General features: G+C 39.5%; 1 protein-coding gene across 1 annotated transcript in view; it reads right to left on the bottom strand.

Moving 5' to 3' along the window:
• AKAP12 (A-kinase anchoring protein 12) overlaps nt 1–20,000 on the bottom strand; it is a 1,210,996-nt gene that overhangs the window by 996,576 nt on the left and 194,420 nt on the right. The gene's annotated exons all lie outside the window — the stretch shown is intronic.

Here is a 20,000-nt window from a genome sequence, read left to right as displayed (position 1 = left end):
GTTTAAGTTTTATAGAAGTCTTGTTTCCATGCTTTTCAGGGAGCACCCGGATGAAACCCACACGAACACAGGGAGGACATGCAGATTCCACACAGAAGGTACTCGAGCCAAGAACTGAACCAGAGAACCTCTTGCTGTGAGGCAGTAACGCTAATCTCTACATCACTGCACCATCCATGTAATTTCAAAGGTGTAATCCCAGTGTACATCACAAGCTCCCACAAGAAAAATATCTGCTAGATACATAAACCCTGTGACATAGTCCCAGGAAGGGGTGTTTAGACAAACCCTCCTCATCTGGGGTTTGTCCCAAGAAGGGATTCCTATTGCCCATAGCAGTATTACTCAAGTCTGATCTGGTACTTTTGAGTCGCTCTCAAATGCGGGGCTCATGTCCACCGGGGATACCCAGCTAAAATATACATATTAAAAAAAAAAAAAAAAAATCGGGTAGATCATGAGATGCAAGATCATTTTAAGTACATCCAAACCACCCCCAGGAGGGAGCCAACAGGGCACTTCCCCTACTGCCAAGGTATTTGAAGCCTTGTCTGGATTCAGCTCTTGTTAACTTAGGGAGAACTCAAGTTGGAGAATCTGGGGACGGATGGATGCTGTAAACTGGACTTGCAAAGACTGATTTCTGCTGCCATTAAAAAGCACGCCAATAACTTTCTCTATTTTTGACAATGGGTAACCACATAAGATATATGGTACTTAATAGTTAAAATATTGTTCTATTCTCAGAGACATTACAGGCAATGATGGTGCAGGTTTTGGCTGGTAAATGGATGATGCCCAATGTAAATGGAGGATTTATGGGATTACCACTAAGAACTCAACTTAAAATTACCTACTTACGCAATGATTGATGTTGGTGAATAAAGTCCCCCCCCCCCCATCAACTGCAGTTTTCTCCAATAGACTTCCGCTGGGAGACCAGTATCAGATAAAGGATGTCAAAAGCAGGAGGGTTGTGTTATAAAAAGTCATCCTGTGTGCTTTTTAGTAGCCAATAAAGCTCTAGTAAATTACATTTATGATTCTCAAGTTAAGGACCTTCAAATCAAGTTATGTTTGATACTCCTCTGCAGATGTGGAGCAAGTCAAGGCCAGTCATCTGGCCTGCACCAGCAAAGGTAGTGAGAAGAGATTTGCAACAGTTTTTTTTAAAACCAAGTCCATACAAAACAGTTACGTGACATTTTTAATGACCAGCTCTAGATTACCAGGCCTCAGCAACCTTCTCCCAGCATCGGTAGCTCTGTCCTCCTCATTCACAGCCACCTTCAACACGTGCAGCATACATCAACCCTTCGGTTCTTTCCTGACTTGGAAACTGTCAACCAACCAATAACCAGCAACAGTCACTCAAATATGTAGCTTTATGCCAGTACCTCATTACGCTGAATATTCGTTTGACAGAATGAATGAATTGCAGTCTCTATGTTCAAGTGTCAGATTTACAAACTGTACTTTTGGTTGGTTGTCTGTTTAGCTGAAACAGGTAACTGGATTTGTATTACAGGTATGTGCATAGGTTAAGGTTAGAGTATGGGTATGGAAACAAGATTCAGTGTTTGTGCACGTTAGGGGATAAAGCTAATGTTGCACAGGTTAGGGGATAAAGCTAATGTTGCGCTTGTGTGTCTCAAGACTGTCATGTAATGGCAGTGTTACAGAAAGCTTTTGAGGTGTAGGGGGGGGCAGAGTTAAGCATAGTAATACAAGTGAACGGTAACCCTACACCTTAGGCTTAAAAATCCTCTCTGTACCACCACCATTATTCAGACTAATTTTATTTATTGACCAGGAAAAAAAAGTCAACTGGGCCCAACGACCCATTTTCAGTGGCGGTCCAGGGACAAAAGCTCCATAAGTCACATACATTTTTACATAACATCAGCTTAAGTGTGAAAGTCAAGAAAGTTTTAACATAATACAAATTTAAGTAGATATGCAAAGACAAATATATATTACGGAGGTATACAATACAAGAAAATAAACCCAGTGTGTTAATTCTTAGTAATTCTGTTTGTATATTCTCATAAGTAAGAACACAGTGTAATCAATTCTGTTTATTCAGTGTCAGAAATAAAGCAGAGATCGATACAAAAACAAAGTAAATTGCAACTATATTAATTTAGTAAAAGTATTTATAGTGTATTGTGGCCAAAATATTTAAGGTGGTTTAATCATACAACTACAAGAACAGACAAGGTTAGAGAGTTTTAGTGCAAATTTAAATGCTTTTAAGTCTAGATGGGTAATAGAAAGAGGGGCGCTGTTGTGGTAGGGCTTTAATTTCAAGATTGCAAAAGGAAATAGTTTTATTTTTGTAATGTTTCAATGGGTGTTTTTGGCTTTTGGTATTGTGACTGTTCTGTTCGTCAATCTTACATGGACATTTCAGTCATTTACACTATAATCTGTACTGCATCTCATTGTACATTGGTTGTCCCTCTTACATGGACATTTCAGTCATTTACACTATAATCTGTACTGCATCTCATTGTACATTGGTTGTCCCACTTCTGTATACTAGAGGCAAAAGTAAAGCTAGGTGGATTACATTTCCATCTGGGAGAGGGGAACTGAAGCTTCTGGTAAATGTAGCCTCTCAGGCCATAAAAGGCTATAAAAGTCAAACTAAGCAAAACCCAAACCCACTAGCAACTCTGAATAAGAGTGGCAAATAAGGTTGGCAAATGAGGTTGTTAAAGTACTATCTGCAAGAAAGTGAGCAGTTCCACATTGGGAAAAAACTAGACAAGGGCTATGATGAACCATTACCGCACCATAATAATGGACAAACATTAGGGGAAACAGCCTCAGCAGTTTAATATGAGGCAGGCAGCCAATGTGTGCACCACCATCTGCATAATTGTTGCAGCAGCATTTGAAGGAAGAACCAGACCACACTAGTAAAATTGCAGCATTTATACTGGTAACCAAAATACCAATGTTGACTATAACAAGTTCAAAATCTGAAAGTATCTCCAGTTAGTGGCGGTCAAAATTATGTTCCACTGTTTGAAAGAACTGGGCTAGTAAGGGGAAAATGTTATAGTTCACAGCATTGTAATTGTCAATGCCTCATGAAGTATAATTTATTTATTTTACTTTTGTTAACCGGGATAGTCCACCAAACAGGTCCATTTTCAGTGGAGGCACAAGGCGAAAAAGCTCCAAAAGAAAAACAGTATGTAGCTTATGACACAGTTAGCACAGTAAACATTGCAGACAAAAATTACAGTAAAATACAAATAGTACATAGAACATTAAAGTTTGCATGGAAATAAAAGTCAAAACAGATAAACATAACTCAAGTAGATAAAATGAATAACACTTAGACCAGAGTGATATATCACTATATATCACTACTAGAGGTTCAAGTCTAAAACATTGATAAATTTGATGGAGTGAGCAGCTGCATTAGATTGCTGCAGTGTAACTAGAACAAAGACCTCACTTTTTACTATATTATGTGCATGTATACAACCCTAGGACATTGACCTATTACATCACGAGGTATAAGAATTTTCAAGAAAGATCAGGAGTGATGAGTATAATGAAGAAAGCCAATGGACGTGCTGGAAAAAAAAGCAATTTAAGCACAGATCATATAGACTAATGTAGCTCTGTTTTCCTGACTCAAAATCTGTCTCTACTTGTGAATGGTTCCTGTTTTCACCCTGGGAGTCAACAGCCCTGAAAAATACAGCGACTTATCAGAATAAATGCCGCGTGGTCTTAGAGGTTTGGCAAATACCCATTTTACTTCAGCATACCGCAAACTAAAATCTACTGCTGCACTGCTCACTCCTCCCAGCTTGGTATTTGTAACCTAACAGCACACATGAAGTTAATTCTGTATGAGAAAGGCCATCAGACTAGACTGATCAATTCACCGTGCTTGTACATTTCATGACCTTAAAAGGAACATATGAATGACATTTCTTTCTTAACCAGTCATTTACAGCCAGAAGAATTTACAACTACATTCATAAGAGCAGCTGACCTTTCCCTGATCCTTGTTAAAAGTTCAGATACAGTTACAATATAAGCATCACTCTCAAAGAACGATTTGGAGAGGTTTGGCAGGCAAGATCAATTTCAGCAGTGAAACATCACAGAAGTCCAATTGTAGTAAAGGCATACAAATAGTCAAGATTATAAAAAAACGTACAGTAAAGGAATTCTGCAGGGAAACAAGCTCACACAAGTAATGTACCTCTAACTGTGGGAAAACTTTCAAAATATTGCTGTTAATACAAAGCTATGTCTATGTATATCCCTTTTGCATAGCTCTTAATCTGTTTATAAGCATTCTTGCAGAAGAATCTCTAGTGCCATGCCTGGGAAATATCAAAAACAGGCAGAAGTTCAATTTTTTTTTTTTTTTTTTAAATTCTAGATACAAATACATATGGTTTTGTATTGAAGTAAAATGAATGTTAGAGCACAAGTTCAGATACAAATCATTAATGAAGAACAAGTTATGTTAAGAATTTGAAAACTAACTCTAGCCGCACCCACAAAAGAAACGGAAGAAATTTGCTGGCTTCCAGAGTCTGCATCTAGAACATACAGAAATAACCTTTACCACTTCCAAACTTTGATACCTTGTGACCTTCCGATTTTCTGCTCAGATTCCTTCCAGTGAGCAACAAGAGATGGCTAGCCTTACAATCTGCTCACACTCGCGCCTCCCACCCCCCAAAAGAGCAGTAAGGTTTTGTATTGTTATTCCTCTCCCTCCACACATTGGCTCCTCCAATGCCCCATGCTGGCAAGCAAACCTTGGCTGTCCAGTTCAGAGTCGCAGCTTTAGCCCACAGATAAGATACACCTGTGCAATAACTTAACAGTGCAGCAACAGCATTTGTGCCTAGGAATTTGCAGAGGTGAATGCTGACTCACCAAAATCCCAGATCATCAGTCCTCTTTTGTGCAGGATGGTCTCCTCTACACACCGAAAGCGTCAGACAGAAGGACAGACTATCATTAGTACTTTCAATTAGATTAAACATATAAAGGTGCCAACAAGTATGGCTGAGAGATACTTAAGCTGGGGGTTGAACCTGACCACCCACATTACCTAGAGTCCCCTTAACTTGCAAAAATTCTGGAGTTATGTTAGTGACAAATTCCTTCAGAGCCTGTCATTTCAATCATATTGTATTCCCCATCTTTAGGGAAGGGGGTCTTTAATGTAGCAACAACCACAGTATTTGAACATTTACTGCCATAGGTTATTACATAACTGTCCACTCTTCACTACAGGGATCATTGCTGCAGTAACATTCATGGTGAATGGAAAGTACTAGGCCTGACATCTGACCCAAAAGTGAAGATGCCAACAAAAACTCCTGTGATGCAAGACAAACGGCTGGAACTAATAGTGTTTTAAAGTTATTTGAATTTACAACAATTAAGCGCTTTCATTCCATAAAACACTTACTGGAACTTCATCAGAACTAATGTCCCCATGTAAAAATAACATTTAAATACTGTTGTACAAATCACATTATCCAGCCATATTCAATTAAAGAGACAAACTAATTAACACTTAACTAAATACTACAATCTTAAAGCAGAAGACAAAATCATTTAACTTGGGACAGTTAAGTAGTTTCCAATATAATTTGCCATTTTAATTCACTCTTGGATAAATGTTCTTCCACCACGTACCACTTGGGATCATTCACTATCTGGTCTAGAACAGTAAAATAAAACCTGTGCTCAACATTGTATTCAGTGTGTCTAAATAAAGCATTAGCCTTTTTACAATTCCTAAGATCTGTAAGCTGCTCGTATATTATGTTCCATAACTTTGTGAGTCATTCAAATGTAAAACGCTGAACAGAAGTCACAAAATGCCAAGTATACCACTCGGCTAGAATCACAAGAAAAATGGCCAGTGACTTTAAACGGACTTTAACAAAAAAAAAAAAAAAAAAAAACTATTGCCAATTTTTATATACTTACATTGGTTACAATGGTCACATTTAAACATACCCAGCCTCCTGGAACCAATAGCTCTCCTGTAACCATGTTCAACTATGTTAATAAAAGATTGATCCTTACGATACACAATACATGGTTTATCACCAAGTTTTTCTATCAAGGCATCAGATTTACAAATGCTCCAGAAATGAAGACATTCAGCTATAACTTTACTGTCCTCTGTAAAAGTTGTAATGAATTTAGAATCATTATAAAATGGTTGTTCTTACAGGGTAGTATATCTTGCCCTTTACCCATAAACGACTGTTAAAATGAGACACCATTCAATCTTTTACTAACAACTTCATTCTTAATTTCTTGCAATATAACTAGAGTATCCCCTTTAACTAAACATATCAACCACATTGAGTTTCAAACAAATCATCAGAAATGATTCACTCCAACCACACCATCCATCCTTTACAATAGCCTTTTTCTGATGGTGGGGATGCCAACTATCATAATGTAGGTAGCTGTTGGAAAAGGTGCTTTTCTGAAAATTATTGAATCAGAAACTAGCCTCATTTACATTCTAAGTGAGCTGTATGCCCAAGTAAGGAATAGGATCAAACTCCAATCTACACATTAATTTCAAAACCTCAGAAGTATTATTTAATTAAACTTGTGAAGTTTTGGCCTGGGAATCATTCTCCAATATAAAAATAAAGATAATGCACATACATTAATAGCATATACAAAACTTCCTGGTTAAATGCAAAGTGATGTTCCCAGTAGGCCATAACCAGGCTGGCAAAGGCAGGGGCACATGCTGCCCCCATTGCGACACCTGTGACTTGTTAAAAATATTTATTATCAAAAAAAATATAATTTGAGTTCTATAGCCATGAGTGCAACTACAATATTGATGTCAACCTGTTGCAGGTCATTTAGCGCCAGTTGTTCCTCCAGCCACTGAAGTCCCAAATCCTGTAGGATCACAGAAAACATATCTATGGTGACAAATATAGCATTGCTATGAAAACCAGCTTCATTAACCAGACTTAAATGCCAAGAATCTTTGCTTAAAGATAATTTTGCCATAGACCCTTTCAACATAAAATCTAGGAATCTGGCAATAAAAAATGTTTTACTACGATGGACATTAAAAAAAAAAAAAATTCTGCCTAAAGGGAAGATCAATAGTTTTATGAACGTTTGGAAAGCCAAAAATACCAGCAGTAACTGGCTTAGAATTAATAAATTCAAACTCTTATAGACAATTAACCTTCCAAATGCATGCCCATAAGGTAAACGTCAACCTTCCGAAATGCTATAAAAGTCTCTTTACAAGAAACCTCCCTGTAGGATTACCAAGCAAGGATCTCATTTGATCACTGCAATCAGATACATTCATTATAATGAGCCCACCACCTGTCAGGTTTCATAACCTCAGAGAGTTATCACCGCAAATACCTTTAAAAGCTACAAGTTCCCAGCCACATTATAATGCCTGTTTTTGTTCGGTCAGCCCAATATTTGCCTTTTTTCAGTCACACAATTACATTAACACACTGTTGCTCATAGGTGTATTAAAACAGCTGGCTCAAGAACAACCTGAAGCATTAAAACTAACAGAATTACTAGGAAATCATAAATTTAACATGCAGATGTACAGTCTTAAATCAGACTACTTACTAAACTGGCCTGACTCACAGGCACATAGGAAAGACTTCTAGAGTACATCCGACTGTTCTGTAGTAATACTTTTGTTAGAGTAATTACACAAATTAAAGTCCTTAAGCGTGTTTGAAATCTTTTTGACTTCTAACGCCATTCACAGCACCTTCTAGGCTGCGTTCTTACAAAGATTGTCTAGATGACCTTGTTTTGGGTCTCGCTCCTAATTGGTAAAATCTTGTTAATTCGTTAAAGTTGTGCCTGCCCTGGCCTGAATATTGATTTTTTATCCTTTCCAAACGTCTCAGTTCCAAAGGAGCCACCCCTGAGCCAACCCAATTTGATGCTTCACCTCGTTCATCATTGGAATCATCACCATCGGTCCAGTCCCATTGCAAAACAGGCCGTCTGCCAGGGGCTTAGGAAAAGCACTGCCTTTAGAATAACTATCCCTGTCTCTTAAGACTTCCGATTAAGAACCGTAGCACATGCTTTATCAATACTCAGACTTTTCGATAATCAGTCTCGCGTTTTTCAAACAAGAGGTGGTTTATAATAGATTTAAAATATGGAAATTGAAAATTTATCTACAGACTTATGGTATTCCGAACCAGGAGAAACTGTTTGGAAACCGCCAGAAATGCAGTCCTTTAGAGACCTGATTATTCTGTATGTTCTTAAGAATGTATGAATTATCCCAGCTGCAGTTTCTTAAACATTAACAGTTTTTTCCTCAAATACATTTAGTTGGTCTCTCAAGATACCCGTGGACAGTCAAACATTGTTAACAGATACCACATGGGTATGGAACTCAAAATTATTAGTTTTCTACTGGGCAAAACCAATTCACCGTTCAGCCACATCATTTCTGCTGATTGCCGCTAACCCAGGCTACACCAGTCTAAGACTATCATTGACCATTACCAATCATGACTCAAAATGTTGACTGAGCTATTGCACGAAGAAGGAAAGGTCTCCCAGTAAATGAAGAGGGTCTTGCGGGATGAATTCCAGACCATTTGTAGAGGCAGCAAAAGCTACACTTAATAAAACCAAAACTTGTCCAACAGGGGAAAATAAAAACAAGCAATGTAAACAAAAATGCCTGCAATGCGAGACGAACGGCTGGAGGTAAACAAATGTACATTCGAACAGCTTCAATGAAAACACGATAACAGCCAAGCTCGCTCATTCCATAAAACACTTACTGAACTTCATCAGAACTATGGGACATTAGTTCTGATGAAGTTCCAGTAACTTTTATGGAATGAAAGCGGTTAGCCGATATTGTGTTTTAATTAAAGCTGTTAGAATATACATTCATTTACCTCCAGCCATTTCTCTTGCATCACTGGAGTTTGTTGGTTACATCATTTGTGTTTTTCCTGTTGGACAAGTTTTGGTTTTGCCAAGAATAAAGAAGCCAGTACACCATGCAAAAGTGTAAACGAGAACATGCTCGGATTAAAAAACCCCAAACCAAACAAAACAAACACTAATGATGCTTTAAAAGGAGGCCCAAGTAGCAGCTTTATAAATATTGGGTAAAGAAACACTTATGAAGATGGGAAAATTAACTGCTGATCGAGCAGTAATTGCTCTTACTCTCCCCTTAATGTTCTACTCTGGTGCTCATAAAATACAACACAGTTTAACCGCCAGCTGGAGAGTGTCTACTTGTATACTGGTGGTCTCATTTTCTCTAATTCAAAGGGATGAAGTATACACCTCCCCAGTACAGAGTTCAAATCCCATCATAATGTCACCAGCTTCCTGGGATGGTTTGCAGTGTAGTAGTACTTCAGAAAGTTTTGTGGCTGCTGAAGGATGAAAAAGTTCATAAGAGGGCAAAACTGAAACAGTAGAGTGGACCTTTAGAGATGTGTACATTTGTTATTTAAATATCTATTTACATAGATTTGTTAACCAACATATACCACTGATCCACATGGACCTTTTTCAGACTCTCTCCATGAGCATTGTCTGGTTAACTGACTTGCTCAGACAGCTGGCAAATGGAGGTGGAAGAAATCAAACCATCTACTTCGGTTACAGGCAGCAGTTCAGAGCATTAAGCCTTTGTGCAAACTGAAAAGGTTACTTAAGTAGGTAAGACATAAGCCACACAAACTGCTTCCATTTCACAGTATCAGATTTTTCTCCAGATAGGTTTTCCGGCATAAGACTGGAAACAACTGGATCCAAGACTGTCCAGTTTGGAAGCAGAGATTTGTGCCAATAGAGGTCAGGTCTGAAAATGGGAGTGGTTATATACTGGTGCGTCTTTTAGTAATGTCAGTGAATAGGAGAAGCCCAGGACTTTAAGCAGACACGGGGAGAACTACAGCTGTTTGAGCCAGAAGGTGGCTATCAGAACTACATTCCACCCTGTTCTGTAGTCTTTACAAAGTACAACAATACAAGTGTTATGACAGAAGAAAAAAATGAAGTAACCCCCCCCAAAAAACAAAACAAAAAAAAAAAAAGATACTAACCGGTACACCTGCTTACAGAAGAATCTGCAGCAAAATCTCCTGCTTTGAGAATTATGCAGGGTGGCAAACAAGTCTACAAAGGAGGTGCACCAGTCCTGAATGATTGCTTTAAACTGCTGGGTTTCTGGTCCATTCATGTGGACTAGCTAACCGTGTTCCTGTACATTTAACATGCAATTGTGTTGTGTTCCAAGGTAAATTCAAACTGCTCCAGGATAAAGACGTACTTGCAGGGCTGACGCCCATACCAGCTTCTCTCCTGCATTTTTAGCTGAACTGGTCTCATCCCACTCTCCTTTTCTTAAGCAGCACATTGCTTGACATGGGTGGTGGTGTTACACTTTTGTAAAGGTGGATGTACTAACTGCTCCACAAACAGCAGTCGCCCCCTTCTCCTAATGTTTTTAAATGCTTCTTGAGATGGAGAACCAAAGGGCCACTACTTACTCAGAAGTGGATTTAGAACCTCACCTATAACATCCCACAGACAGGGAGCAAATCCTTGGGCAAAATGGCTCCTTAAAACAGTTGCTATAGCCCTGGATGGACACAGACAAATATGACATGCTTTCTCACCTTGTATAAAGTCTGGATGAGCTCATACAGCTTCAGTTCGAGACTGGAATCCTCTAGATGTTATTCTCTCCTCCATCTGTAAGAATATTCTCTTGGTATTGTAGGTTTGTCAGTTTATAGCCCTAATACCCAAAGCTGCAGGGGTACACATCTTCCTGCAGACATGATCCAGTATTTGGATTTTCTTGTTGGGCAAGTTGCTAACATATCTAGAATCCCATCCTTTTAAATCAGCAGCACTTGGTCAGGCCAGCAATAAAAACTTTCCAAGTTACCAGTCGCGTTCCAGACCACTGCAGTCTATGTAAAAGGCAAAAGCTACACAACTGTATAAAGTAAATTTGCTAAATATCCTACATGCCACTAGACAGACAAGTTCTGGCTAAGCTGTGAGAATGAAGGCAAGAAATTGCAGTAAGGATGGAGTTACCAATCCAGACCCATTGTTACATAAAATACATACCCTACCTGAAACTGGAGTTCCAGCCTCATTACTAAGAACCAGATGCTACTCTGAGCCTATAGGGAATCCTCATATGAAACAGTACTTTGTACAAATGATGGCTTCAAAGGAAGGCCTAAGTAGATATATCCAGCCTAGTGCCTTGCAAATATGCCAAGTGCTGCCCATGTAGCAATTATGTGGATACCATCCAAAGATGAATTTTTAAATTCCCTAAGACAGTAGGCCCTAATCGACAAAGTATAGTTTTCTTTTTTGCAACAAAATGTAATGCAATTTAAAAGCTAGGTACTAATCTTTACAGTTTAGTCAGCACTATATTTTTCTGAATAAGACAAACTAGATTAGAATCTGTTTAACTGCTTTAGTTCAGTGAGAATAAAATCAGACTTCTCTAAACATCCATAAGAGTACAACAGATTTTTCCTCAGTCTGGACTAATTGGGGAAGAAGACTGCTGCACTGATGGGTTGGGTTTATATTTACCTGGGCTGAAAGTTTAGGCATGAAAGAAAAATGTGTTCTCATGGATACAGACTGTGTACTAAGGAGGGAGAACAGACCATGCTTGCGTCATTTAGGAATGCTACCATAAAAACATCTTCCAAGATACATATACCCACAGTCTGCAATTACAACAGATTCAGATGGGGGCAGGCGCAGGATTTCTAACACTTAAAAGTTCCCAAAGAGAACATGATCATTGACTGGTGGACACAGAAGGTAGGTGTCTTTTATAAATGTCTTGGACACTTAATGAAGCCAATGACAAAAGGCGCTTCTCTGATTAAAGTGGGAAAGAGCTGCTTCACACACCTTAAGGAAGACTGATTCAAAAATCAGTCACAAGTGTTCTAAAATAGATCATTTCACTGTACTGGTTGTGTGTCCAAAGCCAAGACCCAACTGGAAAAAATGAGCTTATTTACATACCTTCCTACCTTCCTGGTGTTCAGTCTCAGTTGAGATTAAAACCAGGACTACCCCTTCAGGATAAGAAGAGTTCCTGACCATCAATGAAGTGGAAAAACCATGACAACAAGCATAGGGAATAAAGGGTCAGGTGAGGTTGGCTGGGCAACAGCAAGCAAATTCTCCTGGCCGACTGCAGATAGGTCAGTCCAGAAAGTTATAACAGGGGGAATAGAAGCCAAAAGGGAGCTAATCAGGATAATTTATGCTTTGAGTATCTTCACCTTCTCCAATAACTTGGGAATAATGAGAAAGGAGGAAAAGCTGAAGACCCAAAGGCCACTTCTGGATAACTGCATCCCTGGGACACCCTCCAGATGACAGAAAAGTTAATAGAAGTCATTGCATCTATTTCCTGGTAAATTACAGATTGCAGCAAGAATTGCCCAATCACTGGGATAGATTCCAGGCAACAATTCCATTGGCAGACCACTAGAGTCCTCAGCATACAGCACATGAGACTGTCTTGCTACAATTTTTAGCAGCTTCCAGAAATGGACCTGCAACAAGTTGGTAACTGGTTGCAAAAGCCCACCAAACTCTCACGGCCTTCTAATGTCTGAGATAACACACCAGACATAGTGCCAGTGTAGAGGAGGAGGGCTACCTTTATTTCCACGATGTACACAATAGGGTCTCTTTGACCATGTCCCAAACTCTTTCCTGGGAATACACAACTCCCTACAACAGAGTCACGAAGTGATTGTTGCAGTGGGGTGAGGGACGTGGAAAGGTGTTTCCAGAGCTAGGTTGGATTCTACCACCCCATTCGCTCAAGGTGATGCTGGGAAATTTTGTCTAGGAATTCTAATGGATCCAGCAACTAATTGCATTGAACCTCAAGTATCCACTCCAACACCCTCACACAACAGCAGGCTCATGGCTGCATTCATTTATGTAGTGAAGAGCACCTTTATACAAAAATCTACAGGAACAGACTGTAGATCAGGCTCACCAACACCAAATCCATTGGCTGGAGAGTTATGCTTGGAGGGGGGGGGGGGGGCAAATATGTATCCAAATAATATGATGGACTTCAGAGGCATCAGATGGAATTTGGCAGTGATCAAAATTATCCATAAGGAATGTAACAGCAAGAGCGGATGTTACAGTGTAATCACACTTTCCATTGTGGAGGCCATCAGGAAGAAGTCATCCATATAAAAGAAATACTATGGTGCCTTGCAGCCACTGATATGCTGTTGCAACAGTCATGCATTTGGTGAACAAGGGGGCATAAGTAAGTTGAAACTGAAGAATACAAAAGTTAAAATGAGTAGCACTTTTATGGAAGCACTGGAACTTAACTCCTTTATCATCTTGATATGTAGGTAGTCATTCTGGAATTCCAAAGAGCACATCTAGCCTCCATGTAAACAGGTTAGGAATGGATTGTATCATGAGAAAAAAGGCTCCCTTGGGATGACTTGATTTATTCTATTAAAGCATTAACAATGTTCTTTGTCTTCCTGGGATTCAAAAAAAAAAAAAAAAAAACAAACATCTTGCATAAAACGTCTGGTCCTTGCCGATCTGGTGGGATAGCCCAAACTATTCTGATGAGGCATAAAGTCTCTCCTTGTTACAGCATCCTAACATGGTGAGATGCCGAGAAGGGGGAAGAGAAACTGATTATATTCCTTATGGAGAACAGGGATAGTTGCCATATCCTAGCTGACACCTGTGCAATTCATCATATTCCTCAGAGATGAGACAGGTTAACCGGTCAGGCATTTCTTATTCTAGACAGAATACTGTCCATTCAGTGGATTTGGTATTAGAGTATCGGATGCATAAACTATTCCTGTAGACTTTTGTCTAAATGTGCTTGTCATCACACACTTGTCCTATGCAACTATCATCCCCGTGGATACATGGAGGGACAAGTGACCCCCAAACACCTCCAAAATGGGAAGCCTAGACAAATTCTCAGGAAGTAGATTGCATGTGCCCTGTCTGGGATACATGACACTTGGCTGAACTGAAATTCTGACCAGTTTTTGGATTGTCAGCTATTCTGCAGGTTATTCTGAACTGCAACAGAAGAAGGCCTGTTATTACAACCCAAGTGACCCAAGTTTGACTAGTAGATCAGGCGCCTACTGGAGATGGCATAGTGGAAAAGAAATGATTAGGTATCAGCCTGTTTGCCTCCTATTACTGGGACTCAAGTGGCATCAATGGTTTTGTAAGCTCTGGTGGCGATACAGGGGCACATCAGAGGGAGGTAGAGGGTGTGAAGGAGAAAATCACCCTCCAGTCACAGGACAGCTCCCCTGTCAGGTTGCATCTGTCATGCATCCCTTAGAACCTACACATGGGAGAAATTTATTAGCTACACATCTGCATTTACAGGCTCTCCTAGAAGAGAGACCCTCATGGTATGGATCACATCAGGAACTGCCATTGTACAGGGAATCAAGAAAATGGAAAAGCAAGCTCAGATGAGGTTATCACATGTCAAGATGTCTGGCAAGTTAGGGCAACAGCAGCTCCTTAGAGTACTCATAACAGTATTGAGAAAGGAGTATCCTAGATGACTGGAGAATAACCATTTTAGTGGTAGTATACAACAAAGTGGATATTCACAAATATAGGCAGTATCAAATTCCTGACACGAGACATGAAAGTGCTGGAGTTATTTGCAACCAAAAGTTATTAAATAGTACAAAATAAGATGGGCGATGATCATTTTGGGTTCCCATCAGGAAGCAGAAAAACTGACAAGGTTTGCAGTGAGACAGTATAGAAGAAACTAGAGATAAAGGAAAGCGTCCATGGTATAGAACAAACTGGAGATGAGGCAGTGTCCAGCTGGTCACTGCATTCCTAGACTTGGAGAAAGAGCAAGTCCCAGAAACAACTGCAGAACTAGTGCAGGCAATTCACAAGGCAGTTTTGCATCAAGGCTCATTTTTGAGCCCATGCTGTTCATATTGGTGATTGACTACATCAAATAGGATGAAGAGGACAGATGAACAAAGCTGCTGTACGCAGATGTGGCATTACAAGCATAATTTAAACACACCAGCAAATGAGTGGAATGGAGTGTGAAACTGAAGGCACAAAAGAAGAAATGGAGTACAAAGACAGTTATGGTGGCAAACAGGGAAATTAGAAGTAGCTGAGAATTGAGATACAAGGGAAAATAGTGGAACAAGTTAAAAGCTTCAAAAACCTGGAAGGGGTGGTTGAACAAAGCAAAGTCTGAAACAGGAAATCAAAGCTAGAATCAAAGACCCTGCAACCAAATGGCAAGAAGGGCCAGGGATAGCATGTGACATACCAAACATGCTGAAAAGTAAGCTGCGGCTGGTACTTCTGCATGGTACAGAAACCTACGCAATGAATGCAGAGCAGTTAAGGATGCTTCAAATAATGGAAAGTGCCCAAGACTGATGGTAGGATGCACTCTGTGGAACAGGAAGAAATAATGACAGCAGAAACCAAAGTAGCTCCAAATGTGCAAAGAAGGTCAAAGAAAACATAGGAAAGCAGAAGGTAATCTGGAAGAGACTGGACGAATGCAAGAGGAGCAGGGGCCATCCAGCAAAAAGATGACTGGAGTGTTTAAGAGAATACCTCTGACAGTAAGGGTTGACTGTTAAAAAGAAAACCGAATTGTAGTGAATCAAGGCGCATTGTAACTCAAGTAGCACCTCAACTCCATACAAGAGGAAAGAGGGAGATTATTCTCTCCAGCAAATTCTTTAAGATGGAGCCAGCTACTAGCTGAGACATCCAAAATATAACAGTTGATATCTGGGATACCAGCTTCATCTTGATGCCTCAGTCAGCAAACTATCTTGGATGTTTCATGTGCCAAGGCTGTCTGAAATCTCAGCATCATCCATGTGATTTACTGCCCTTAAATTATATATGGATAATATGCAATAATGCTTCTTTAGCTTGTCCAATGTGCTTGCTTTATAGATGGCTGGACTCTGGGAGGCTGGAGCTATTCAAGATGGCAGCTACCACACAGTCCTCCTTGGGAGCACTGGCCATATCTGACCAAACCTCAGGTGGCAAAAGATCACATCTGTTCTCTTTGGTACAGTAACTACCAAAAAATCACCATGCCACTTTTATCACCAGCTGAGCCAATTTTTCAGGTGAGAGGACCACCAAAGAGGACAGGGATGACTGGAACATCTCCTCCTGTATACACATTGGTAAAGATGAGGTTTGGGGAATACCCCCCTTTTACTCCCATCATCCTAGAGCACTTACACAAACATGAAGATGTGGCTGGAATGGAGTAGAAGCAGCATCTTAATCTCTGTCCACAAACAGAATGGAAGACTCTTACAATGACTCTAGGTGCTTCTTATACCGGACATTCTAACTCAACCTCGGTGAGGAGATATAGTGAGAAGGATGAAGAAATAGTTTACCTAGATGAGGTCTATGACACTGCCAGCCCAGCTATCTGGAATTCTGTAAATAATTCTATGTAATTTGTGAATATGATTCATATGCTTGTCTTACAAATGTAAGAGAACTATATGTTATGTGCATATTAAAACTACTGGTGCAGAAGTGTGTGTTGAACAGGGTTTGTACAGTACTAACCTTCAATGATGTGTCCACAGTGTACCTACTGGAAGAGAACAGAAACATATACAAACTATACACCTGTGCAAATGTATGTTTTAATAGTAAAAGCTGGAACACAGAGTTAACTTACAAAACTTCAAGAAAATAAGCTGATATTTTATGATTGTTTCACTGAAACAGAACACAGACAGATAACGTCTAGAGGTTAGTCTAGTCTGAAAAGAAAAATAATTACTAGGTTTAAAATGTAAAAGTGTTTTATGGCTTCCATTTCTGAGCCAACATCTGACAGAATTTTAACATCCCTGTGTGAAAAATGTATATTACTTTGTTTGCCCGAGAACTGAAGGCAGGTGACAAACAGTGATATCATCCAAGCTGACCCAGCAGTAATGTTTGATAGTAATTAAAGAACTCAGACTGGGGGCATTGTGTGTTTAGTCTTGGACCTAGCAAGAACATCCACTCATCTGCATTTGCCTTGTTCGAAGTTTAGGGCATAGTATCTTTTAGACATAGATAAGAATATAGTAAAGATTAGTTTAGATGTTTTCTGCATTTATTTGAGACTGAAAACATTGCAGGACAAATATTTCCTGTGTTTCTGAACTCTGCAATTACTGTGCTGAGAGAGTATTGTCTTGGTTCTTTTATTAATTAAATACATTTAAACCCATCTTTGTGGCTGATATTTGAGACATATTTAAAGTTCTTAGTACTTGGATATGCATTTGACGAGACTGTACAGGCCACTCCTAAATAGCCTTGATCTTGGTCACAATTAGCATTTGGATAATAGTAACAGTGGGACTGGTCACCTTTTGGGAAAGGTCTTAAAGTAGCTGATAAATGGTTCTGGTGGCAGTGATAACTACCTTGTGGTCTGGGCAGAAGGGGACATAACTAGTAACCGTGTGCCAGCATTTCCCAGGTATGTGTTTGTGTATAAATCAAATCTAGGAGTGTGTGTTTGTGTGTGTGTCAGCTACTTGGGCAGATACACGAAGCACTGGCTGGACAATGTTGGGAAAACTTGGCTTGGAACCCTTGCTAAGGACTCTACTCTATAGCTGTGCCAGTGGAGAGTCTTATTGGGGATCTGCAGAAAGAGAAAACAGCCCCAGAATGACTGATCTCAGTGTACTCAAAGGAAAATGTACTTTACTGTGTGTGTACTTATCCTCCCATTGTGTACATCCCTCTGCTGCCAGTGGTAAGGATAGAGGCTCCTTGATTACTGGGTCAGTGCAGGGGCATCACATTGACTTCACATCTGAAGGGTCACCAGTCCATACAGTCAGACTCCAGTCAGACTCTAGACAGACAGGGAGAAGTTAGAGGGCCATCAATGCAGGCACTTAACATCCCAAACTTGTGGCCACAGTCCAAGTCCATGTCAGAGGGGTAACATGCAGTGAAGCCTGCACTGTGAGAACTGGGATAAGCATAAAGTCCAAATGATATGCCAGAGAAATCAGCCTTGATGTGAAGGCGGCCAGGGCAGCCTTGACAACCTATGCCTCAGACAAATGGTCTCAACACAGACTGCCAAAATGCCAACCTTATGAATGAAATGTTCAGCCCAGACTAATCCAGGGTCAACTTTAACCAGAGACAGCCAGTCAGACCCGATATCAAAGCATGTCCTGACACTATAAACTAGAAAAAAAAAAATTAGAGATGGCAGCACTGTTGACATTAAAATCAAGGCCAGACGCCAGTAGTTCTAAAATCAAAACCACTGTCAATCCAGAAAAATATTATGACTTTGATCTCAATACTGTTCATAAATGAATCCTGATGGGCCACGGTTTACTATCAAAATTGCGAACGGCACTACGTCGACTGTCATACTCGAACATGGAAGTCCAAAATCGATAATGTCGAAGACAAAATAATCAATCTAGGAATGGTTTTAACATGGGTCGAGGTAGGTGTTCAGTAGTATTCTGAACTACAAACATCTCCCCTACCTCGACCCATGTTAAAACCATTCCTAGATTGATTATTTTGTCTTCGACATTACCGATTTCGAACTTCCATGTTCGAGTATATGACAGTCTTAGTGCTGTTCACAATTTTGATAGTAAACCATGGGCCACTTTACGCCTAGTCGTGTTATCCCATTAGGTGTTCAAATTATCCTTATTGTGATTTGTTAGAGGTAGCTCAGCTGAACCAAAAGGGCCCGTTTTCAGTGGAGACCCAAGGAGAAAAGCTCCAGAGAAGGAAAGAAAAAAAAAAAAAAAACTCACGCACATACATACATTCAAAAAAAGAATCTTGCAAAGTTAAATCCTACATTCAAAAAGCAAGAAAATTTCACACTGATATTGCAGTGGTTTACAAAAACTGAGATTACAAGTATAAACAAAATTTGATACTGAGAGGGTAAGATTTTTTTTTTTTTTTTTTTTAACTTTCTAAAAAGTGTTGCTAGTAATAAAGTGCAAGTGGCAGAAGGCACAAACAGTAGTGAGAGGTATAAGAAGGTGTGCGTTTGTGTGGTGGGGGGGATTAAGTAGGGTCCAGGCATGGGCAGGAGCTGAAACTGAGCAGTAATTTTTAAGTTCACTTTTGAAGCGGTTTATACAGTTGATGTTTAGAATATTTAGTGGTAGATTGTCCAGGGACAATGTGTTTTTCTAAAGACGTTTGCCAATGTTTGTGTTGGTTTTTATAAACATTAAGAAGGTGCTGCTCAGAACTATGTAGATTTTGAGGAGTGTAGCAGGATATGAAAGATGAGGGTGAAGGACAAGCTGAAGGTTTGCTTAGTAAGGTTTGGGTGAACTGTAGCTGGGAAATGAGAAGTTGGGGAACTCAAGTCATTGAAGCAGTTTTAAAGCAAGGCACTGATGGGACTTGTAATATAGCTAATTTTCCTAGTAATCAACCATACACGTTAGTTCCAGTTTAGTTAATAAGGTGGATTGTAGAAAAGTGAGTATAAAAGAGAGAGGTGTACAAGTTTTGTATATGGAGGTCAAATTTTAATTGGTCAAAAATTATAACACCCACCAAGCTAGTGTGAGAATCAGTTTTAATAAGGGTGTGTCATGTGATGAGTTGGTGAAGGTCATGTTATAGTAAGAGATAACTGGGGAGGAATAGGAGGAAATTGTTTTTTTTTTTTTTTTTTTTTTTTTTGAGGGGGGCTTAAGAATGAGATGGTTCTCAAACATTGTTCAATGTGAAATGTATTTTCAGCAAAAAAGTGGAGGTTAGAGATATTACAGCATGAGATAAGGCTATCATATATTATATATATTATTAGATTTTATTACCTGCACATTCTATCAGGGAAG

The sequence above is a fragment of the Protopterus annectens genome, chromosome 1.part0 (genome assembly GCF_019279795.1).
Source record: "Protopterus annectens isolate FY-2018-M chromosome 1.part0, PAN1.0, whole genome shotgun sequence".
NCBI lineage: Eukaryota > Metazoa > Chordata > Ceratodontiformes > Protopteridae > Protopterus > Protopterus annectens.
This window is presented reverse-complemented; position numbering and strand designations above follow the sequence as displayed.